The sequence below is a fragment of the Staurois parvus genome, unplaced genomic scaffold (genome assembly GCF_062004578.1).
Source record: "Staurois parvus isolate SC_StPar_1 unplaced genomic scaffold, SC_StPar_1.0 ptg001051l, whole genome shotgun sequence".
Lineage (NCBI taxonomy): Eukaryota > Metazoa > Chordata > Amphibia > Anura > Ranidae > Staurois > Staurois parvus.
The window spans coordinates 2,178,948-2,204,058 of record NW_028318847.1 but is presented as its reverse complement, the minus strand read 5'-3'; the positions used below and the strand labels follow the sequence as shown (position 1 = coordinate 2,204,058).

The window sequence follows — 25,111 nt, the reverse complement described above, 5'->3', positions numbered from 1 at the left end:
CACCCTGAGGTAAGACCATTCTCTGTTAACTTTCCTGGTGGTGCCCTGCATTTCTGTCTGTCCTGTCTCTTTTTCTTCCTCCTCTTCACCAGTAGGCAGTCATGCCACTCGTGGCTACGAGCCTAATTGTCCAATCCTCCTGGTTGGAGCAATGGACTACACCTGAAACCCTCACTATGCATATTGTTAGGATACTGTACTGTTATTAAGTGGGAATATCTTGCAAAGAGACTACCGTTTCTACAGGTCGCTCTGCTGTTGAACAGAAGCCCCCCCTCGAGTCTGTCTTTAGTTGCACAGGACTTGTAAAACTTAGTTGCTGTTCTTTCTAGTATTTTTTAATTCACTTTTTGGATGCACTGGACTGCTACCTTGTTTTGAAGCATCTATTTAAAAAACAGACCAACCTGCAAATGGTTCCACAGCTTGGTAAGTTGTTTTGCTTGCTACCTTCTGGCCCAACTTCTTCAGGTGCTATGCCCATTGGCGCAACCCCCCCCTCTTTACATATATTGTGCCCCCTGAGCTGACATCTTAGATGGAGTCCTCCTAGTGTACTATGGTGGGCCATATGCATCATTTATAGCGTGATCCTTACCAATCTTTATTGCCTAACACAGTATGGAACGTAAGCTGCTCTCTTAGAATATCCGGGGAGTGAATGATACGTATAAAAGATCCTTATGCTTAAGTTCCTCCAGTCCAACAAGCCACATGCCCTGTTCCTATAGGAAACCCATTTAACTGGCAGCAAGGTACTGGCTCTCCTCAAGTACTGGCTGAGACAGTCCTTCCAAGCCACCTGCTCCAACTACTCCAGGGGGGTCTCTATATTATTGAACAAGTCTTTAAGCTGTCAGGTTGAACATGTTATTACTGATCACAAAGGTCAACACATTATATTACTCCTAGAGACTGGTGCATGCCTATGTTAATGTCTATGTTCCTCCTCCTTTCATGCCTAATATTTTCTATAAAATTTATGACAAACTTGCTATTTTTCTGTCTCCCGGGTGGTCATACCTGGGGACTTCAACAACATTCTGGATGGAACTCTGGACACTTTCAATCCCTCTAGTGTTAGATTTGAAATTATCTACCTGGGCTGATACCCTCACTCTAACTGAAGCTTGGTGATGGAAACATCCGCTGGCTCTGAGATGAGAAAGTGGAGGAACTTATGCAAGGGAAATTTGCCCAGTACTGGGAATCAAATGAACATTCAGCAGCCCCTTTGGTAACTTGGGAGGCTATTAAGGCCACAATGAGAGGTGAATATACTTCAGCCATTAAGGTGGCGAGGGTTGAGTGTTCCTCCAAAATGGTTGGGTTGAAGTCGCAAGTTAGCAACGCAGAGGCTTCATTTGTCGCAGATCCCTCTTGGGAGGCGTACTCATCCCTTGCCCATGCTAGAAGGTCACTAGCCATGCATCTTTCAGAGGCAACTTCCTCTGAGGCTAAACTTCTGATGGCCTGACTGTTTGAATCTGGGGACAAGAACGGTAGGCTCCTTGACAATCTGTTAGCTTAACAGAAATATCAAATGGTGATACCTGTAATATGCAGCTGGGGGCACTGTCTCCTCTGACCCCTCTGTTATACTCCAAGCATTCGGTTCTTACTAAGTCTCTTTATACAAAGCTCCTTCCTCTAGTCCAGAGGAGATACACTCTGTATTACATAGTTTGTCCCTTCCTATTTTATCTGACACAGGTGTGAATTTGCTGGAGGATGAGATCTCAGAGAAGGAAATCGAAATTGCCATCCTTTCTTTTACCTCCCCAAAAAAACCCTGGTGCAGATGGCCTACTTGGTGACTGGTACAGACTGTATGCCCCTGAGTTGGCGCCACATCTCCAGAGGCTATATGCGGCCTGCTTTCAAGAAGGTAGTCTGCTCCCTTCCATGACCCAAGCTCATATCGTTTTAATACCGAAATCTGGTGAGGATGGCACTTGCTGCTCTGCATATTGGCACATATTTCTTCTGAACTATGACCTGAAAATTCTCACAAAAATTCTTGCTGCTAGGCTGATTGGGATCCTCCTGTCTTTGGTGAACATGGACCAAACCGGATTTATGCTGGGAAAGTCTACAGAGGTTAATCTCCGTAGAGTTTACACTCATTTACAAATCCTTACCGACGCTCAGGGCACCAGGATGTTCTTAGCATTGGACCTTGAAAAGGCATTTGATTCCATCTCCTGGCCCTATATGATGATGGTTCTTGAAGCACACGGGTTTGACCCAATTTTCAGCCAAACCCAATGGCCCAAATTAAATTTGGGGGAGATTTGTCCCCTGCCTTTTCCATTGAAAGGGGGATCAGACAGGGCTACCCATTTTCTCCAGCATATTTGCTCTGGTAGTTGAACCCATTGCTACGGCACTTAGGCGCTCTGATACTGTTCAGGGTGTTCGGGTCAGATCCATTGTAGAGAAGGTGGCTTTATACGCCGCTGACATCATTCTCTTTCTCCGGGATCCAGGCCCTTCACTCATAGCAGCCTTAGACCACCTCTCTAAATTTACCAGACTGTAAGGACTGAAAGTCAACTGGGATAAATCCCTGATGCTGCCCATCGATCCCAATGTGCTTGGAGAGTTGGACCCCTCACTTCCTCTGCGAACTGCGGACACTATCAAATACCTTGGTATACATATTTGCACCAAGATTCAGGATTTTTGTAGACTTAACCTTTTCCCACTGGTTCACATTTTTAAAACTAAATTAAAAGACTGGGGCAAATTGTCCTTGTCCCTGATTGGTAGAATAAACATGATTATAATGAAACTGCCTCCTCCTTCGCTGTATGTTTTATGCCAATCTCCAGTGTGGATTCCAAAGTCCCTTTTTAAAAGCTTGGACCTTCCTTTGGGGATCTCGCCCACCCAGATTCCGGGTTGCCTCTTCTTCAAAGACCCTGGACCAAGGGTGGTCTGGCCTGGCCGGATTTCCACTCCTATTTTATAGCAGCATTACTCCCATGCTCACAATTGGCTGATCTCTGATGACATAAATTCGGCAGTAGTCCTTGAGGCTGCCTACATGGGGCTGATCTCTGATGACACAAATTCAGCGAAACACTGCGCAATGCCCTATTTTGCGGCGTTAAAGCCCCATTTCCCCTCACAAATTCTATGAAAATAGTTATCAAGGCTTGGAATCAAGTCATTCCTCCTGCTGGGAATTGCTTCAGGAATTATTCTCCCAACACATCTCTTCGGAAGAACCTATCACTATTTTACTATTCCTGATCTGTCCCTTTGGGCTGTTGGTGGTGTGCGATATTTGTCCCACATGTGTGAGAATGGAGTTTTAAAAACTTTTGACTCTTTGAAACAATTCAAATGATCTAATTCCCACTTCTTTAGATTTCTCCAAATTTAGCACTATTTACCTCAATTTGGTAGTGCTCCCCTGAGTGTACTAGAATTTGAAATAGAATCTCTCCTACGGGACAAGACACTTAAGAAACCTCTCTAGAACATCTATAAAGCTTTAAAACCCACAACACATCATGGGTTAGATTCTTTGCGGTCCTACTGGATGGTTGTGATACCTGAACCAGATGGGGAGGACATATGGAAGTATCCATTTCGGCAATTAGTATCCTCTAGAGATCAGTTAATCCAGTTCAAAATACTGCACAGGTTCTATTTGACGCCATCTAGATTATACAAAATCTATCTGGACTGCCCCCCTCAGTACTGGCGATGTACACCGTGTTCCAAATTATTATGCAAATGATATTTTTCTCATTTACCTAGATAATTGATGTAACTAACAGTCAGCATAATTCTCATGTTATCAACTATTAAGAGTACAATTCACATTTTATTGAACAAACCTCCTAATGATAACAGTATTTTTTTTTAAACATAAAACACTTACAATGCACTGTTCCAAATTATTATGCACAGTAAGTTTCAAAACACTTTATAGGTTGTAAAGAACTGAAAATTGTCATTTGTTGTGTTTGCAGCATATTTACTGAAATCAAAAGCTATTTCAATCAAACTTTTAACAACAATTTAACTTTTTAAACATTATAACAGGTCACGTTACATTGTAACATAGGACCCCTTATTTGATAGCAGCTTTACAAGTCTTGCATCCATTGAACTTGTGAGTTTTTGGACAGTTTCTGCTTGAATTTGTTTGCAAGATGTCAGAATAGCCTCCCAGAGCTGCTGTTTGGATGTAAACTTCCTCCCACCCTCATAGATCTTTTGCTTGAGGATGCTCTAAAGGTTCTCAATAAGATTGAGGTCAGGGGAGGATGGCGGCCACACCATGACTCTCTCTCCTTTTATCCCCATAACAGCCATTGATGCAGAGGTATTCTTTGCAGCATGAGATGGTGCATTGTCATGCATGAAGCTGATTTTATTACGGAAAGCATAGTTCTTTCTTCTGTACCAGGGAAGGAAGTGGTCAGTCATAAACTCCACATACTTTGCAGAGGTCATCTTTACACCTTCAGGGGCTCTAAAAGAGCCGACCCGCTCTGTTCCCATGATTCCGGCCCAAAACATGACTCCACCACCGCCTTGCTGACGTCGCAGCCTTGTTGGAACAGGGTGGCCGTCCACCAACCATCCACTACTCTATCCATCTGGACCATCCAGGGTTGCACGGCACTCATCAGTGAACAGGACTGTTTGAAAATTAGTCTTCATGTATTTTTCTGCCCAATGCAGCCGTTTCTGCTTGTGAGCATTGGTTAGTGGTGGCCGAATAGAAGGTTTATGCACAGTTGCAAGACTCTGGAGGACTCTACACCTTGATGTCTGTGGGACTTCAGAGGCACCAGCAGCTTCAAATATCTGTTTGCTGCTATGTAATGGTATTTTAGCAACTGCTCTCTTGATCCGATGCATGGATCTGGCAGAAATCTTCCTCAATGTGCCTTTATCTGCACGAACCCGGCTGTGCTCTGAATCAGCCACAAATCTCTTAATAGTGCGATGATCACGCTTAAGTTTTCATGAAATATCTAATGTTTTCATACCTCGTCCAAGGCATTGAACTATTTCACTCTTTTCGGCAGCAGAGAGATCCTTTTTCTTCCCCATATTGCTTGAAAATGGTGCTCTGCTTAATAATGTGGAACACCGTCCTTTAGTAGTTTTTCCTTAAATTGGGCTCACCAGCCAATCTAACTATCACAGGTGTCCGAGATTGTTTTCAGTGATCAAAAGAGCCCTGACGCACAATGCCATCCATGAGTTAAACTGAAAAACAAAATATTTCATCTTTGTGACACTTAAATAGAATTTGCATAATAATTTGGAACGTGGTGTAAAGCAGAAGTAGCAGAATATATCCTAATGTTATGGTCTTGTCCAACTCTTCAAGTCTTCTGGACGGACATCCTCCGGTTTACTACAGATTTAACTACTATCCCTATTCTTCAGAAGGTTGATGGGTGTCTTCTTGGACTGGTGGAGGCTTTGGCACAATCCAGAGCTACCCGTACATTGTTAAGGCTATTATTATTCAATGCTAGGAAATCAATTGTGCTTAAATTAGAATTGGCGAAGTCTGCGGTGATCAGCATCTTCATAGGGTGCGGTGCCCACGAGGAGGGAAGAAGTAGTTTATATTCGGAATCATGTGCCCATAAGCCCCTCTTTGGGGGAATTTTTGAACTCCTATCGGAGGAATACATTTATATTACGCTACAAATGTGCTGTGATATGTGATATCAGTCTCATATATATCTTAAAGGAACTGCATCATTTCTCAGTAAGAGTAATTTTTGGAAACCCTGCTTTGGGTATATATATTCAGGTACATACTGCCTGCTATAATCTGCCTGGACTTTATATGTATAGACCACCTGGTTTTCCACCCCCATATTCATCATCAGAAACACAAAGACCTGATCTAATTTTAAGTGAGGTGGAGTCTCCTTGATCTTATATATGGTAATATATTTTTTACCCTTATATTTATTCTATTCAGGTTATTTGTTTTTTATTCATGATTTATATTTACACATTCCTAGAATCACTTGCTATTGTGGATTCATTTACATTTGGGGTGGTCACCCAGGAAGGCTCTACATTCATTTTTTCATGATGGTCAAGCTCATAAGAAGTTAATGGAATTATTAGTTTACCACCAAGTATGGTTATCCTGTTTTAGTACATGATCAGTGCATATATTTTTTATGTTTCCACTACAATTAACCCTCTTTGGTTTCCATTATAGGAAGTCATTCCATTTATTGTGGTGTTTACCAAAGAATATTTCTGAAGAATGATCTCCCTATCCAGATACCATGTGGAACCATATGGAATTCTTTGATTATGTAGTTAGGAAACTTCATTGCCTTATGTGGATTCCTTTTTGCCGACAAATAACCAGATTTGAAGACATCAAATGTTTTTTAATTTTTAGATTTTATTATGATTTGTTCACCGTGTCAATGTCTAACCTCTTTATGATCTATGTGATCAAATAAAATATTTGTGTAGCTATTATCTATGCAGTTACATTACTCCGCATGGGTTTTCAATTAACCACTTTTTGCAGGCAGTGCTGCACTTGTCATACTGCCATTTTTTCTATTTAGTATCTTGGGTCTATTATTATTATTATACAGTATTTATAAAGCGCCAATAGTTCGCTCAGCGCTGTACATTACAAAGGGGGACAGAACATGTGACAGAACAATACCAATACAATGCAAAACATGAGGGGATTGAGGGCCCTGCTCTTTCAAGCTTACAATCTAGGAGGGAGGGGATAGTGGCACAGGAGGAGATAGCTGTGGGGGATGGAGTGGAGTGGAGGAGGTCGGTCAAGTTAGCAGGGGGTGGGATAGGTTTCCCTGAAGAGATGGGTTTTCAGGGTGCGCCTAAAGGAGAGGAGAGTAGGTGATAATCTGATGGGTTGGGGCAGGGAGTTCCAGAGGATGGGTGACACCCTGGAGAAGTCCTGGAGGCGGGCATGGGAGGAGGAGACCAGGGAACTAGAGAGAAGGAGGTCTTGTGAGGAGCGGAGTGTGCGTGCTGGGCGGTACTTTGATATTAGGTCAGTGATGTAGTTCGGGGCAGTGTGGTGGACGGCTTTGTACGTCAGCGTTAGGATTTTGAATTTGATCCGTTGCGCAATCGGAAGCCAGTGGAGGGATTGGCAGAGGAGGGTGGCGGAAACGGAGCGGTTGGAAAGGTGAATGAGTCTGGCAGCCGTATTCAGGATCGACTGAAGCAGGGATAGCCAGCGGCGAGGCAGGCCAGTGAGAAGGGAGTTGCAGTAGTCGAGTCGTGATATGATGAGGGAGTGGATGAGCTGTTTAGTGGTTTCTAGGGTTAGGAACGTGCGTATTTTGGCGATGTTGCAGAGGTGGAGTCTGCACGAGTTTGTTAAAGATTGGACTTGGGGCTATAAACCCACATTTATATTGTAAGTGAGACGGAGATATCATTATGACACGGATATACGTGTCAAATTAGGTGGCTCTTTTTTTTTTCTTTTTAAATTGGAATTGGCTCCTACCCTGGGGTTTTGGAAAAGACTGGTTAATACTGCTATACCTCTATACAAAGAAACATACTTCTCACGCGGCTGCCCGCAAAAATTCCACAAGCTTTGGGACATATGGTTTGAATCAAGCACCACCACTGAAGATCAAGGAGACTCTTAGGCTGTGGCTGGTTCCGCCTGAGCACTGGCTTATTGTTTAGTTCTGTTTTGAGAGCTCTGCTGCAGCCTACCAGTCTGACTGGACACCAGGGGGCAATTTCTTAGGATAAATGGAACCCTTTTGTGTTCATGGAGGGGGTGGTAGGGGAAGGGAGCCTTGGGATGACCTACTCCTGTCATTGGCTGGATTATCAATGTAGCATTATTTGCCTTAATAGCAAGCATGGAAATTTACTTGTCTTTTGTTTTGGTTTTTGTTCTTTTTTTATTGTGACTTTTACTACAGTTGTACTGCTTTTAGCCAGGGAATTGTCCCGGAGGCTATGTTTTGTACACCTTTTTCTTGAAACCAATAAAAAAGAATTAAAAAAAAAAAAGACCAGAAGATTGTCCAACCAGGCTCATTGCTTTGGTATTAGTGGAAAACAGTTTCAACCCAGCAATTTTTACCAGGTATCCTGGCACTGTATGGTACCTGTTTGTCTGTGCCGTTTAAAGCCCCTTTCACACAGGCGTTTAGTCTAGATCCGTCTGTCAGTTTTTCAGATGGATCTAGGCTGAAACACAATGTATGTCTATGGGTGGGTGGATGTAAACGGATGATTTTCAGTGTACATCCGCCTACGGTACATCCACGTCAGTTCGGATGTTTTTTTTTTAAAGGGAACAGCCAACGTCCAGATCCGTTGAAACGGAATAGAACGAATGTAGACTGATGTAAACTGAATAGAATTGAACTAATATAAGACAATGTAAATTGGACTGAATTGAACTAATATAAACTGAACTGAACTGAATCGGTTGATCATCCTTTCACAACCGTTGGTCCAAAGAAATACATCGCTGTCCGTTTTTCATCTGTCAACTGATGGATGAAAAATGGACAGATGGTCCTCCTGTGTGAAAGAGGCCTTTGTATAAAGTGAAGCTATAAATTTGTCAACCAGGTCACTTTTAGCAAATAAACGAAAGGACTTTCTGCAAGCTTTAGGACAGGTCCTCAATGATATGTGTTTTGTAATGTAAGCAAAAAGCAAACTTGTGAACTGTCTTACCTGTCAAAACTATTCTTAATTCTGTTCAGATTACAATTACTAGACACATCCAACTAGACACATCCAACTAGACACTATGCAAAGTCCTGTCTATTTATTTTTTTCTACCACAGTTCAATAATGAAACTTAGTCAAGACTGTGATTGGAAAGCGAAGAAGCAAAAATCACTTGCTCAAATCCCCTAGGTACCACTGAAAAAACATCAACTTCTGTATAGAGTAGAGGAGTCTCTGGTTGGAATCCAAATGTTAAACTACAGAGATAAAAACTTGCTTATGACTCAACTTCATCTCTTTCACTGAAAAAAAGTAATATATTTAGAAAAACTTCATAAACAAGCCAGAGATCTGTGTACAAAAAAACAAATACACTTCATTCACATTTAAATTGAACAAGATACCTACATGCAAGCTAAAGAACTTGGCCAAGAGACATTTAGAATAAAGTGCAACCACTTCCACCTTGTTCTTATCATACTCCCCTCATTGTTTTTGCATATAAGGTATTGAGGGGTGTGAGTAAAGGCTCCTGTTATCATGAATTGTCTCCAAATGACAAATATCCACAAGCAAATATACAACCCCAATTCAAAAAGAGTTGGAGCCCTGTGTAAAATCTACATAAAAACCAAATGCAATAATTTGCAAATCTCACAAACCCATATTTTAATTACAGTAGAAGACCGAAACACATCAAATATTTAAACTGAGAAATTATACCATTTAAGAAAAAAGTAAGGTAATTTTGAAACTGATGGTGGCTGCCACCATCAATTTCAAAATTACCTTATTTTTTTCTTAAATTGTATATTTTCTTAGTTTAAATATTTGAGATGTTTTGGTCTTCTACTGCACGTGCTGCACGTCTCAAAAAAGTTGGGCAGGCAACAAGAATCCAACAACTTAAGTGGTACTAACAAAGAAGAGCTGGAAGAACATTTTGCAACTAATTGAGCATAAAAAGAGCATCTTAGAGAGTCAGAGTGTCTCAGAAGTAAAGGTGGGCAGAGGTTCACCAATCTGTGATAAAGCTGTGTCTAATAATTGTAAAACAATTTCAGAATAATGTTTCTCCATGTAAAATGAAAAAGACTTTAAATGTATCATCATATACAGTACATAATACCATCAAAAGGTTCAGAAAATCTGGAGAAAGCTCTGTGCGCAAGGGACAAAGCCAAACCACAATACTGGATGCCTATAATTTTGGGCCCTCAGACAGCACTGCATTAAAAACAGGCATGATTCGTTGATGGACATCACTGCTAGTGCTCGGGAATACTTTCAAAAATCACTGTCTGTGAACACTGAGCTATCCAAAAATGCAAGGTAAAGCTCTATCATGCAAAGGAGAAAAGATATCTAAATATGATCCAGAAACAGCTCCATCTTCTTTTGACCAAAGCTCATTTAAAATGGTCTGTTGCAAAGTTGAAAACTGTTCTCTGATCAGAATAATCAAAATTTTACATTCTTTTTGGCATTCATGGGCACAGCATCCTTCAGGCTAAAGAGAAGAGGGACCTTTCAGCTTGTTATCAGCGCTCACTTCAAAAGTCTGCATCTCCGATGATATGGATGTGCATTAGTTCATATGGAATGGGCAGCTTGTCATTGGGAAAGGCACCGTCAATGCTGAAAGATACACTGTTGGAGTTATGCTTTACCTAATATAATGAAAATGTTTTTTTGAAATGTCTTTTTTTGTGGTATATATATATAACATATTAGCTGTTGAGGATGTAGGAAATTTCTTCCTTTGTTATCTGCACTATGGCATAGTACCACTGGATTGGCGTAAGACCAATATGGTGCCAATATTTAAAAAGGGGTCATAATCTTTACCAAGTAATTATAGACCTGTTAGTTTAACTTCTATAGTTGGGAAGATACTGGAGAGTTTAATAAAATACCACATAGATGAGTTCTTACTGGAAAAAAATATTTTAAGCAAGACAGCATGGATTCATGAAAGACAGAAGTTGTCAAACAAATCTGATTTCTTTTTATGAGGAGGTGAGCAAAACCTTGTACAGAGGGGTGGCGGTGGACATGGTATACTTGGATTTTGCAAAAGCGTTTGACAGTTCCCCACACACGGCTAATGTGTAAGGTAAAGTCTACAGGCTTGTAAAAATCCGTATGTAAATGGATAGAAAACTGGCTAAAAGACTGTATTCAAAGAGTAGTTGTCAATGATTCATACTCTGAATGGTCTAGGGTTGTCAGTGGTGTACCCCAAGGTTCAGTGTTGGGACACTTAATTTTTAATATATTTATAAACAATATAGGGTCTGGGATTAAACATACCATTTTAGTCTTTGCACATGACACCAAGCTGTGCAGTGGAATAATGTCCTTACAGGATGTCTTCAACTTACAAGCCGACCTAAGTGCACTGATTAATTGGGCAACTATGCGGCAAATGAGGTTTAATGTTGATAAATGTAAGGTTATGCACTTGGAGGCTAAGAATATGCATGTATCATACATACTAGGGGGAGTACAACTGGGGGAATCAATGGTGGAGAAGGATCTGGGAGTTCTGGTAGATCACAAGCTTAATAATGGCTTGCAATGCCAAGCTGCGGTTTCTAAAGCGAGCAAAATCCTCTCTTGTATTAAAAGAGGCATAGACTCCAGAGACAGAGATATTATTTTACCCCTGTACAAATCATTAGTAAAACCTCATCTGGAATATGCAGTTCAATTTTGGGCACCAATTCACAAAAAGAACATGTGGGAACTGGAAAAAGTACAGAGAAGGGCAACCAAACAGATAAGAGGAATGGAGGAGCTCACCTATGAGGAAAGATTAGAGGAACTGAATTTATTCTCTCTTGAAAAGAGGAGATTAAGGGGGGATATGATCAACATGTATAAATACATCAGTGGTTCATATAGTGAACTTGGTGTAGAGCTATTCACCCTGAGGTCATCACAGAGGACAAGGGGGCACTATTTATGTCTGGAGGAGAAGATATTTCATTTCCAAACAAGGAAAGGTTTCTTCACAGTGAGAGCTGTTAAAATGTGGAATAGACTCCCTCAAGAGTTGGTTCTGGCCAGCTCAGTGGATTGCGTTAAAAAAGGCCTGGATTGTTTCTTAGATACACAGAATATAACTGGATACTAACATTTATAGGTAAAGTTGATCCAGGGAATACATGATTGCCTCTCGGGGGATCGTGAAGGAATTTTTTTCCTTGCAGGAGCAAATTGGATCATGCTTTGCTAGGTTGTTTTGTCTTCCTCTGTATCAACTGTGGGTATAGGATTATAACTTTTTTTTTTTTAGTGGTTGAACTGGATGCACTTTTATCTTTTTTTCAGCCAGACTAACTATGTAACTAATGAGAATGTTTATACGTGCACAGAACTTTGGTATTCTATCATGTCATATGCCGCCCTCCCAGAACCGGACAACCGCTCTGTAGCCGTAATTCTGCTATAGCGCGGTTGGCAAGCTGTTAAATGTGGAGAATTAGTATACTGGAGGAACCAATGCCCAAAGTGCAAGGGTGGTACTTCAGGATATAATCCTGGAAACTACCCTCAACAAAGACAGCAACTCCAGGGTAATAATGAGCAGCCTACCATTAAATACCCATTACAATGGCATGGAAAACCACAATAGGGTTGCCCAGAAGGCAGTCCACTCATGCTCCCTCAGACACCCTCTCAATATTCTGATCAGCCAACAATACCTTTAATGGTAGACGGCATATTTCTCTATTTCATAATTGACACGGGAGCAACCCGGTCCACAATATAATCAGAATCATATGAAGGGTACCTATCAGAGTGTAAAGCTTCTGTGGGAATAAATGGGGCACTGACTCGTACCTGGGAGACCCCACCCCTTGAGGTAAACAACCATTATAGTAAAGATAACATTTTATATTTCAATAATTTTTATTGGAAATTTTTACATAAAAATACAAGATATACCCGTATGCAGTAGATAAACATTCTAAAGTCATTGATAAAATTAGAGAAAAAAAAACAGGTACACACAACAGAGGGAGAAAAAAAAATCATAAAAAGTCCAGCGATTACAGAGATCACTGGGTGCGGGCCCCTGGGGGCATCCAGGAGGGTGTGTTCTGGGAGGACGTCATATGACGCCCTCCCAGAACCGGACAACCGCTCTGTAGCCATAATTCGGCTATAGCACAGTTGGCAAGCGGTTAAATGTGGAGAATTAGTATACTGGAGGAACCAATGCCCAAAGTGCAAGGGTGGTACTTCAGGATATAATCCTGGAAACTACACTCAACAAAGACAGCAACTCCAGGGTAATAATGAGCAGCCTACCATTAAATACCCATTACAATGACAGGGAAAACCACAATAGGGTTGCCCGGAAGGTAGTCCACGCATGTTCCCTCAGATACCCTCTCAATATTCTGGTCAGCCAACAATACCTTTAATGGTAGACGGCATATTTCTCTATTTCATAATTGACACGGGAGCAACCCGGTCCACCATACAATCAGAATCATATGAAGGGTACCTGTCCGAGTGTAAACCTTCTGTGGGAATAAATGGGGTACTGACTCGTACCTGGGAGACCCCAACCCTTGAGGTAAACAACCATTATAGTAAAGATAACATTTCATATTTCAATAATTTTTATTGGAAATGTTTACATAAAAATAAAAGATATACCCGTATGCAGTAGATAAACATTCTACAGTCACTGATAAAATTACAGAAAAAAAAAACAGGTAAACAGAACAGAGGGAGAAAAAAAAATAATAAAAAGACCAGTGACACATAACGTTTACATTTAAAATGTCAAAGCTTAGAGAGATCAGATAAAGAACTTTCTACAAATGCGAGGTGTTCACACAGGTGGGTTTGTTTGGTACTATCTGAACCAAGATTGCCATAGGGCAAGTACTTTTCTATATTTACTTTTGCTAGAGGCCATCACAAGTTTATAAGAACAGTGCCTGTGAACTAATGCGATAGCATCAAACGCAGTGGGCGGATGAGAGGTTTTCCAAGATCTAGTGATACTCAATCTAGCTGCCAAAAGAATGTGGGTGACAGAGTGTTTAGCATGGGGGTTAATACTGTCAATATTTAAATTCAGTAACGCTAAATCAGGATTTAGGGGAACAGAGGACAGTGAAATAGCAGATATAATTTGAAAAATTGTAGACCAGAAGTTGTTTAGGAGCGGACAACGCCAAAAGATGTGTATAAAGCTCCCAGGGTTCCCGCAGTTCCTCCAGCACAAAGGGGATATGTGGTTATTAAGTGGGAGTTAGATACCATCTAAGGGATATTTAATTGTTAATTCCCATAGTGTCGAGCAGCAAGTGGCTCAGTAAATTGATTGAAATGCGTGAAGCCATTGTTGCTCAGTATAAATGTAGGCAAGATCATCCTCCCATTGGAGAAGTGGTTTAACCTTAGTAAATACTTTCTTTTGGTTTAAGATATTGTAGAAAAGTGAAATACCTTTGTGTCACGGTATAGGGGCCCGGCCAATTATTAATTCCTGATTAATGATCCGGAGTGTCACGAGTTCTCTGCCAGCCCAGTTATTAATTCCCAGTTATTCATTCCTTGTTCCTTTAATCCCTCCTGGCCATAGGAAGAGTATCCTCCAATTAGTATTCTACTCCTGTAATTAACATGCCCCCCTCCACAAAAGGTCCTAAATTCAATTAGTGTATCCTCCCCATTGTTATCCTGTTTACAGCTACAAATCCAATTATTGTGTTTCCTTTTCCATCCTGTCTTGTGCCCAGATGCCCTACATCCCTAATTAGTGCCTTACTTTTATAATAATATATTCTCCCAACTGTCATCCTGTTTACAGCTACAAATTCAATTACTGTGTCCATCCTGTCTTGTGCCCAGATGTCCTACATCCCTGATTAGTGCCTTACTTTTGTATTAATATATTCTCCCCACTTTTATCCTGTTTACAGCTACAAATCCAATTATTGTGTTTCCTTGTCCATCCTATCCAACCAGTCTTTTGCCTAAATATAATATCCTCCCCACTGTCCTCCTGTTTACAGCTACAAATTCAATTACTGTAATTCCGTTCCTGTCCATTCTCTCCATTGTCATCCAAAATGTGCCTAAACTCAATTAAGGCAGTCCCTCCATTGTCATCCTGCTAATGACCCCCCTTCACCTCTCCTCCTGCTCAGGGGATTTAAGAGGTCAGTGTTGGTCTCTCCTGTTGAGCCATTCTGCTGTGCAGCCACTGAGGGGTCCAGCTGCGGCTGGACTCTAGTGGCCCAGGCTCTGCCTGAGCCCCACTGGAGGAAGGAGGACCCCAGAAGCCACATCAGCCCTGCCTGAAATGCTGTCAACTTTTCCTGAGACTACCACATCAGCTTTGCCTGTGACTACCACATCAGCTCTGCGTGAGTGTATGCTTCCCCTGTGTTATCTGACTGCTTATGAACTGCCTCCTACCTTCCTGTTGGATTACAAACTGCTGTAGAGACTTTAACTTTGCCCACTGGGGCTGGATTTCAAGTATTTTGGACTCTCTCTCTCTGCACTACTCCCCATTGAGAAACTGTTGTCTGTTTTAATAAAGCTTTAAGTGTTTGCCGTCTGCCTTGTGTGTTCTGTTCTGCCTACCCTCCGTCACACTTTGGTTTTAGTAGTAGAGCGAAAGATATAGTTCCAAACAGGTTTAGGAAGTTTGTAAAACGGGTAGCATTGTTTAGATAGGCAATGGGATATCCTAAGGTAGGTGAAAAGTAATTGGGGAGGTAGGTGGAATTCTTGTTAAAGAGACGTGAATGATTTAAGGGAGGAGTCGTTAAGAAAATCCTGAATGTATGCTATGCGGACAAATGGCGTATAGGAATATCTGGGGTAAGATGTGCAAAGGAAGATTAGGCATCACTGCTTGCATGGAAGAACAAGGAGCACAGATGAGAATCCGCCATGCAGAGATTGTCGCTAAAATAGGTGGGGAGAGAGTGGGTGAGATCGGAATCCCTAGGGATATTCCCAGGAGCCATGCACTTAGGTTCTCTCTCTGAATGTAGGTAGATTCTATTTGACTCCACAATGTAGCAGTAGATGAGGTATTAAACGATTCTCTCAGTTGTGAAAGTATCGTTGCTGTATAGTAATCACTAAAGTTAATATATCCAGAGCCTCCTACTGATCTATGTTTTGTAAGTGTTGCATGAGCGCAGCGGGGTTTCTTTCCCTTCCATATGTATTTGTTTAACGAGGTTTGTAAGGATTTGAAGTACAAATGTGGGATAGGAATGGGGAGGATTCTAAATAAGTAACGCAGCTGGGGAAGAATAGACATTTTAAAGGCAGCAGGCCTGCCAGCCCAGGAAAGCTCATGTTGTTGTAATGATTGCAATTCTTGTTGCATTTTTGAGAGAAATGGAATGTAGTTGGCCGAAAACAGACCTTTAACTGATTTGGTTAGTCGTATTCCTAAGTAAGATATGCCAGAGTCGACCCAAGCAAAGGGGAATTGATTCTGCAATATATTCCTGGTGATACCATCTAGACCTAGATCCAATATTACGGATTTATTCTCATTGACTTTATAATACGACACTTTGCTGAACAAGTTTAGAGTACGATATACCTCGGTCAAAGAGGAAGCTGGATCGGAAATGAAAAGGATAATGTCATCGGCAAACAAACTTAGTTTGTGGGTGCGATGACCAATAGAGAAGCCTTTTATGTTTGGGTTAGAGCGTATATGCTCCGCTAGGGGTTCCATAAGAAGATTAAAAATTAAAGGCGATAAAGGGCATCCTTGCCTTGTTCCGTTTGTTATGTGAAAGGGACGCGATAACATGTTCAAGGAATAAACCTGAGCTGAAGGGGTAGTATAGAGGGCTAAAATTGGATAGGGCCCTAAAATCCAAATATAAGTAGTACCTGATGAAGATAATTCCAATGGATCCTATCAAACGCCTTCTCTGCATCCAGGGATAGAAGCAGAGAAGGCGTTTGAGAGACCTCGGCGTGGTGTATAAGATCTATCAATCGTCTGGTTGCATCCGAGGTTTGATGAAATTTGGTGAAACCGGATTGGTCACGATGTATTAGATGAGGAAGAATATTATTCAATTTAGTCGTTATTAGTTTAGCATAAATTTTCAAATCAAGGTTCAGTAAAGAGATTGGTCTGAAATTTTGCGGGGATGTAGGTTCCTTGCCTGGTTTCGGTAGTGTAATTATGCGGGCTTGGAGCATTTCAGAGGGGAAAGATGAAGAGGAAGCGGAGAAGTTGTAAATGGAGCATAGATAAGTTGTTAGAATAGAGAGGAATTGTTTGTAGTATTCAGCCGTCAGACCATCAGGCCCCAGAGATTTGCCAATAGGGAGAGATCGAATTGTGGAGATAATTTCTTGGTGGGTGAATGGGGCATTGAGAGAATTAAGTTGCGTTTCCAATAAGGAAGGGAGTTTTATTTTTTCAAGAAAAGTGTTAATCTCGATCAGAGAAGGTTGGTGTATGTAATCATCCAATTTGATATTGTATAGTGGACTGTAATAGGAGCTAAAGGCATCTGCAATGTGCTGAGGATTAAAAATTTTGGTATTTGAAGTAGTGTCATAAAGAAATGGTATTCTGGATTTAATTCTACGCGCTTTAATTTTACGAGATAGTACTTTCCCTGCCTTATTAGAGGTGGAATAGAAGATGGCTTGCAGCTTACGTTGCTTATGTTCAAAGGAGTCCAATAGGAGAGATCAAAGTTCTTGACGCAAGAATGTTAATTTTAAGAGCTTGGGTGGGCTGTGCTTTATTCTGGGTTTCAATAACTAATAGAGTTTAGTAGGAGATCTACGCATTGTGACTTTTTAAATTTTTCTCTAGATCCCATTTGAATTAACAAATCTCTAATAAATGCTTTGTGAGAGTTCCATACCACAAAGGGGTCAGGGACCGAGTTTATGTTTTGAGCAAAAAATTCAGAAAGAAAAATTGAGAGCTTTGAGGCATACTCTGGATGTTGCAAAAAAAGTTGTTGGCTCTCCATACAAAGGTATTTGGTTTCAAGGAGGTGGCTGTAAGTGATACTGAGATAGGGCCATGGTCCGACCACGTTATGGTATGGATCTCAGACTTATGTACTTTTTGCAATAACCATTTGTCAAGTAAAATCAGATCAATTCTAGAGTAAGAATTATGACAAGGAGAGAAATATGTGTAGTCACGTTCACTGGCATGGTAACACCTCCACGTGTCAAATAGCTCATTGGCATGCAGGAAGGATTGAAGAGATGGGGAGTAGGGTTTTGCCATAGCAGATGAATCCATCACGTTATCTGGGACAATGTTAAAGTCTCCACAAAGGAGTAGATGTCCTTGTTGTATTTTCCTAGCTTGACAGATAGTTTTGGTGAGGAAAGCTGTGGGTTTCTTGTTAGGTGCATACACATTCATCAGAGTATATGGAACGTTGTCAATCGTACAGATCAGAATAAGAAATCGACTATTAAGGTTGGCGACTTAGTGGTATAACGTAAATGAAACCGAGTCCTTGATCGCTATCAAGACCCCTCTTAACAGTGAAACAGGCATTGTAAACATGGGGGAAGTTCTTATGTTGGCAATATGGTTGGGCTGAACGGGAAAAATTTGTTTCTTGTACGCATAAAATGTAGCATTTATGGTCATGTGCGGTTTTCCATAATGAGTTCCGTTTTGCAGGATGGTTTAGATCTCTGGTATTTATAGACAAGAGTGAAAGTGGCATTATTGGTGGTGTGAATGTTCACAACGGGAGATCGAGGAGTAATTCACAGGGTGCTTAATAGCAAGATAATTTATGGCCAATGGCAGCTGTAGTTGGTGGCATTTGGGGTTTAAGTCTACTTCACTGATAATCTTCAAGCCAAAAAAAAAACAATACAAAATAGTCGTGTCACTGGAAAGTAGCAAGGAGTTACGTACGAGAGTCAGTGAGGAAGTCAGTGAGGATGAGGAAGAGCAGATAACCGCAAACAATACCAGAAGTGAAAAAACTACGAAGAAAAAGCTCAGGTTGATTCAAACCGAGATGCTACAGATCAAACGGGGTGAGTTTTACTTAAACAGTAACTTTGAGCAATAGGCCAGAGGGATAACAGTGTATTACAAGTGTTGACCTCTATGTGAAATCACACACTATGTCTACGTCTACCAGGTTGCGGTTGTCCAGGGTGATGTGAAGCATGAGGTGAGGGTGGAATGTTGGACTCCTGGGGTGGGTCCAGTATGATTCCCCATGTATGAAGAAGGTGTAATCCTTTATGGAGGGAGTTAATAGTGTGCACATTGCCACTATGGGACATCAGCAAGGTAGCTAGATGGCGCCATTTGTATGAAATCTTGTTATTCTGGAGAGCTTTCATTACTGAATTCAGCTGTCGTGGAAGGTGTGTTTGGAGAGATCTGAGAACAGTTGGAGATCTGCAAAAGGTGCAGGCAGTGTAGTCATGGATCAAGTGGAAGAAAGCAATTGCTCTTTTGTTTGAAAGAAATGTACTCTCATTAATACATCTCTAGGTATTGAATCCGCCAATTGTGATGCTTTAGGAATACGGTGGATACGATCAATTGTAAGGTCAATAGGTGCAGTTTCAGGGAGAATGGCGGACATCAAATTGCGAGCATATGCATGTAAATCAGATTGATGGATGGATTCTGGGATTCCCCGTAGTTTAACGTTGTTACGTCTGGATCTGTCCTCAAGATCCGCGAGTTTAGCTTTAATCCATGAATTATCTTCTTTAACTTCTTCATACGCATCTACTAGGTCATTGATGGTTTCTGTGCATTCACCCATTTTATTCTCTACAAATTGGACCCTTTCTCCCATGTTATTTAAAGCAGAAGAAAATTTGTGGAAAAGAGAAGAAAATTCTGAGATTATTGAGGATTGTAGGGAGAGAAGCATTTCTTTCATGGTAGAGTCAATTACAGGCTGACCAGAGGTAGGGAAAGTTGCTATAGATGAGTGTGAGGCTGAATGGGGATGTGAAGGGTTAATCTCATGGGCTTGTGCTGATGATACTGATGTTCCAGATGTAAGGGGCTCTAGCCTCATGCATGTTTTTGCTGGGCTACAGGGACCTGGGCTGTGTGTTTGCAGCTGTCTGGGGGAGGACTGTGTTTTAGTCACAACAGAAAATTCCTGCTCTGCATCTGGAAGATCAGTGTAAGAGGCAGCAGCAGTAGTAGAGGAAGCAGCGATGCCATCTAGTGAGAACGCAGCTTCCGGTGAGCGGTGATGCATTTCCGGTCTACCACCATCTTGGTACACCTGATAGTGAAGCTCACCCATGCAGTACACCCATGCATGTGAGGAGGATACCAGCCTGTAACTTATAATCTTGGAAGGAGGCGCACTAGTGCTCATCCTATGTAAGTGCTATTCCATCTTTATTAAAGCACTGCCTAATTAGACTACTACACTATCAGAGTCTTTTTATCCTTTATTATCCTGTCGAGTGGCATAACCAGCGGTGGTCAGGAGCCAAGGTGTCCAGTGCATTATCTCCACTTGAAGCAAGGACTGGAGGAGCTTGTCTGGCAGCATATGTGGTCAAGATCCCACTTAGTGATCTTGAAGGCGCATAGACCCAGTGGGTCATTGCAATAAGGTGAGGGGGCATTTTGGCCGGAGGAGGATTGTCACTCACCATCACCTGAGTTCTACCTATGCACCTTGCATGAAGTTGTGTGCGTTGTTGGCACCGTCACTTATTTGATTGAGAACTTTTAATGATTTATTTATTTATCACACTCACCGAATTATTAAGTGGGAGTGAGAGGGGCACTGTTACCGTTACCATTAACTCCTACCATTAACTCCTTAACTCACCAATTATCCATGTGTTGTTAATAGAGTGTATTTTCTATGGTCATTGTTAAGCCCTGCACTATTTTTCTATACAAATGTTCAGCAGACTATGTTCTTCTATTGTTGTGACTTAGATGACGTTCAGAGCACATTTTATGCCCAATTCATGCAAAACTCCACGTAATCCCAAGGGGTTCACATACTTTTTCTTGCAACTGTATTCCAGGCTGCCCTGTAAATTTACTTGGAAGGGACTTATTAGGCAAGAGCAGAATTGAGAGCAGAATTGAGGTAGACCCTAATGGTGGCACACACATGGAATCACCTTATGGCTGTATTAACACATAACTGCATTATTTTGTGCTTTTTTTATGTGTATAGAGGCCAGCTTTAGATAACAGGATTTACATAGAACGTTTTACTGAGGCTTTTGATATAACTAGTGCAAGTTTGCCTACTTGGTTTATTTATAACATCTTTTTGAATTTGTAGCTTCAACTTACAAAGCAAAGTACTAATTAAAATGCACTAATTACAAGTTTAATTTTGCAAAGCAAATACACTTAAAACATCTTTTGTATTGCTAGTTACTACATTGGGAAACTGCATTGTTGTAACAAAAACATCTCAGCTGGAATTTTTTCAAAGTAGCCAACTTGTATGTTAAGGGTAATTAAGGTCCTGCTATTTGCATTCTGTAAAGATTTTGATCAATATCTCAATGAGCACAAGAACAATTTCCAACATCTTGGCAAAACTGAGTTTTGTAGAACATTTGTTTAGCTCATTACATGAAAGAAAGGTTAATAACATACCTTCAATTTGAAATCTTCAATTTCACTCAAATTAGTTGATGCAAAAATGAATACACCCCACAACAAAAACAACTACATCTAGTATTTTGTATGACCTCCATGATTTGTAAGGACAGCACCAAGTCGTCTAGGCATGGAATGAACAAGTTGGAGTCATATTGCAACATTTATCTTTTTCCATTCTTCGAGAACGACCTCTTTTAGAACCTGGATTCTGGATGGAGAGTGATGCTCAACTTGTCTCTTCAGAATTCCCTATAGGTGTTCGATTGGGTTCAGATCAGGAGACATACTTGGCGACTGAATCACTTTCACCCTGTTCTTCTTCAGATATGCGACAGTGGCCTTAGATGTGTGTTTTGGATCATTGTCATGTTGGAAAAGTGCATGACGACCTAGGGCATGGAGTGATGGTAGCACCTTATTTTTCAATAAAGAGCAGTACATCTGTGAATTCATGATACCATCAATGAAATGCAGCTCCCCGACACCAGCAGCACTCATGCAGCCCCACAGAAGGACACTGCCACCACCATGTTTCACTGTAGGCACCATGCATTTTGTACTTCTCAGCTTTGCGATGCCATACAATTTTGAAGCCATCAGTTGCAAAAACATTTATCTTGGTCTGATCACTCCAGAGTACAGTGTCCCAGTAGTCTTCTTCTTTTACAGCATGGATCCTGGCAAATTCTAGGCAGGCTTTTTTTGTGCATGGGCTTTAGGGCAGGCTTTCTTCATGGACGAGACCTATGCATGCCATTCCTCTGCAGTGTTAAGTGTACGCCATATTGTGTCAACAGTCTCCCCAGTTCTAATTGCAGTAAAAGTACATAGCGATTTTCTTCAACCATTTTTATCAGAAGTTGCTCCTGTCAAGGTGCTAACTTCCGTGGACATCCTGGACGTCTCTGTGAGATGATTACAGTTACATTGTTGTTAAATTTCTGTATCACAAGGATCCTTCTATTCAGGAGAATTATCCCCCCATTGCCCTGTTAAACTCTGATTATAAAATATGTACTAAGATTTTGGCCAATAGGCTTTCCGGATTTATCTCCAAGCTCATACACAGGGACCAAGTGGGCTTTGTGCCGGCCAGACACGCTGCGGACAATACCAGGAGGTCTATTGACCTGATCGACCTGATTAACAGAACTTCATCCCCTGCTATATTGCTGAGTTTGGATGCTCAAAAAGCTTTTGATCGCCTTAGCTGGCCCTATATGTTTATGGTCTTGGAGAGATATGGTTTCCGGGGCCTGTTTGTGATGGCCCTGAAGGTCCTTTACTCCTCCCCGTCCTCAGAGGTCAGATTGTCTTTGTTTCTTTCACCTTCTTTCAGGATGTCGAATGGTACAAGGCAGGGATGCCCACTTTCCCCTTTACTGTTTATCCTCTGCCTAGAGCCGCTGGCCATTGCCATTCGATCTAACCCTGACATACGAGGGATACATTCCCATGGGCGTGAATACAAATTGTCCCTATTTGCAGATGATATCCTTCTTACTCTAACTAGTCCTTGCACCTCTCTTCCGGTTCTTCATAAAACCTAATTATTTGGGTCCCTGTCAGGCTACAAGGTAAATACACCCAAAACCGAAGCACTCCCACTTCATATCCCACCCAACATGTTAACCTCTCTCTAACCGTCTTACCAATATCGTTTGTGTACCCACTCGCTGAAGTATTTGGGTACCAACCTTACTTCCTCCTACCATTCCATATATGAGGATAATTTCCCCCCCCTATTTGTTGCTATTTCCCGTTCCTTAAAAGTTTGGGACACCTTACCTATTTCCTTTCTTGGACGTACAAATGTTATAAAAATGACCGTACTGCCCAAACCTTTGTATCTATTTGCAACTCTCCCTGTCCCCATCCCTATGTCTAAGCTACATTCCATCCAAATATCTCTCTTACATTTTATTTGGCACAACAAACAACATAGAATTGCAAGTACTGTACTCCTTTCTTTACGTTCTAGGAGAGGCTTGGGAGTACCGGATATTGTGACCTATTACTATGCCACCCTCCTTCGTTTTTTAATCTCCTGGTCCACCAGACGCCCTTCTAACAAATGGACTGAGATTGAAACCTTGCAACTTACTCCGACCCATTTATGCTCTCTGCTCTGGGATATGTCAGCGGTGGCCATCGCTTCTCACCGACACCTTTTACTTGGACCCATGCAGTTCTCCTTGTCTATCTGGAGGAGATGTAGGGCTAAATTCCTTTTGTCCTCCGAGTACTCAGATACGCCATTTTTTCTCCACCCTGTCACCCTCATTGACTCTGGAGAAGCCTACACCCTTTGAGCGCCTGTGTATTCAGGGCCCACATCAAAAGGGCACAGTCTCCAATACATATAAGCTCCTGCTGGATGTCCCTCCCTTAACTATTGATACCCATCGCTATATGCGTAAGTGGTCCCAGTTTCTCCGCTTTGACATTGACTTGTTGCAGTGGAAGAAAATATGGGAGAACGCATCCAAATCCTCTATGTGTGTAGTTTATAAGGAAAATGCTTACAAAATCATAATGTTGTGGTATCGAACCCCTGATGTGCTCCATTCTTGTAACCCAAGTGCTTCTCCTGCCTGCTGGCGCTGAGGGAGGGAAACCGGCTCCCTTTTTCACATTTTTTGGGATTGTAGATTTATCACTCCCTTTTGGGAAGAGGTTTTGGCCTTACTACAACTGGTATTACATACCTCTCTCCCTTTTGAGCCTCTATTTTTTATTGGGCCTGCCCTTTCTAGGAAAAATGGAATATCTAACCGCTTCACACGCCGATTCTATAATCTCATTTGAAGCTGTGTGGAACCCGTGGGATGTTTACACCTCTGGTCAACCTGCTTGACTTGTGTGGACTTGATCATCCTTCCACTGTTGCCCTATTGTCATTGCATACTGTTATTTTTCTACCCATGTTACTAGCATCGATGATCCCTTTGTTTTTCTTTATCTTCATTTCTCTTTAAAATGTCATGTATGTAAATACATGTGGAAAATTTAATAAAATGTTATTCATAAAAAAATTTCTGTATCACATTTGCTGCAGTATTCTGACTGATATGTAAAGCCTTGCTGATCTTTTTGTAGCCTTCACTTTTCTTGTGTTAAGAAATTATTTTCTTTCTCAGGCCTTGGGACATTTCTCTTCCATGTGGTGCCATTGCTGACAGCATGACAAGGGAAGGGGTTTTCTTTGTTAAGTAATGCCCTTTTATAATCAACTGTCTGCCGGACATCTGTTTGATGAACAATTAGACTCACCTGTAGTTTAATTCTTGTTAATTAGGATTTTGTTGTTTAATATTTAGCTTCGCTCCTAAGACTTTTATTTGGGTGTATGCATGGTCTTTGTGTTTTTTTGTGTGTGCAAATTAACAAATCTTGTTTGTAATTAAAGGCCCGCATTTGTGGGAGTATTTTGTAGTATAGTGTCCCATAGGAAATGTTGATTCTGAAAGGAAAGGAAAGGTTTTCTGACAAACCTGTTGGGATGTACTCATTTATGCTCACCTGTGTGTGTGTGTGTTTGTGTGATTGTTTGATAGTGCTGCACAATAGTTGAGCTTTACACTTGGTGCAAGTCTTTGGCAGGCCATACATTATGCAATTTTCCTTCTTTTATTCACCCACAGGAAAGAAAATTGCTTGATTCCTCCATCCACACATTTATTGTTGATGGGGGAATCCCTTCTGTAGAGTTATTGAGTTCTGCCAGAGGGGAGAGCAGAGATCCTTTTCCCATTGTCCAAA

The 25,111-nt window shown here is 41.2% G+C and overlaps 1 protein-coding gene and 1 pseudogene across 2 annotated transcripts in view; both read right to left on the bottom strand.

Annotated features, from left to right (window-relative positions):
- The window catches only part of LOC149440822 (transmembrane protein 272-like), an 86,889-nt gene that overhangs the window by 31,817 nt on the left and 29,961 nt on the right, over window positions 1–25,111 (bottom strand). The gene's annotated exons all lie outside the window — the stretch shown is intronic.
- Window positions 13,329–19,977, bottom strand: LOC149440823 (uncharacterized; annotated as a pseudogene).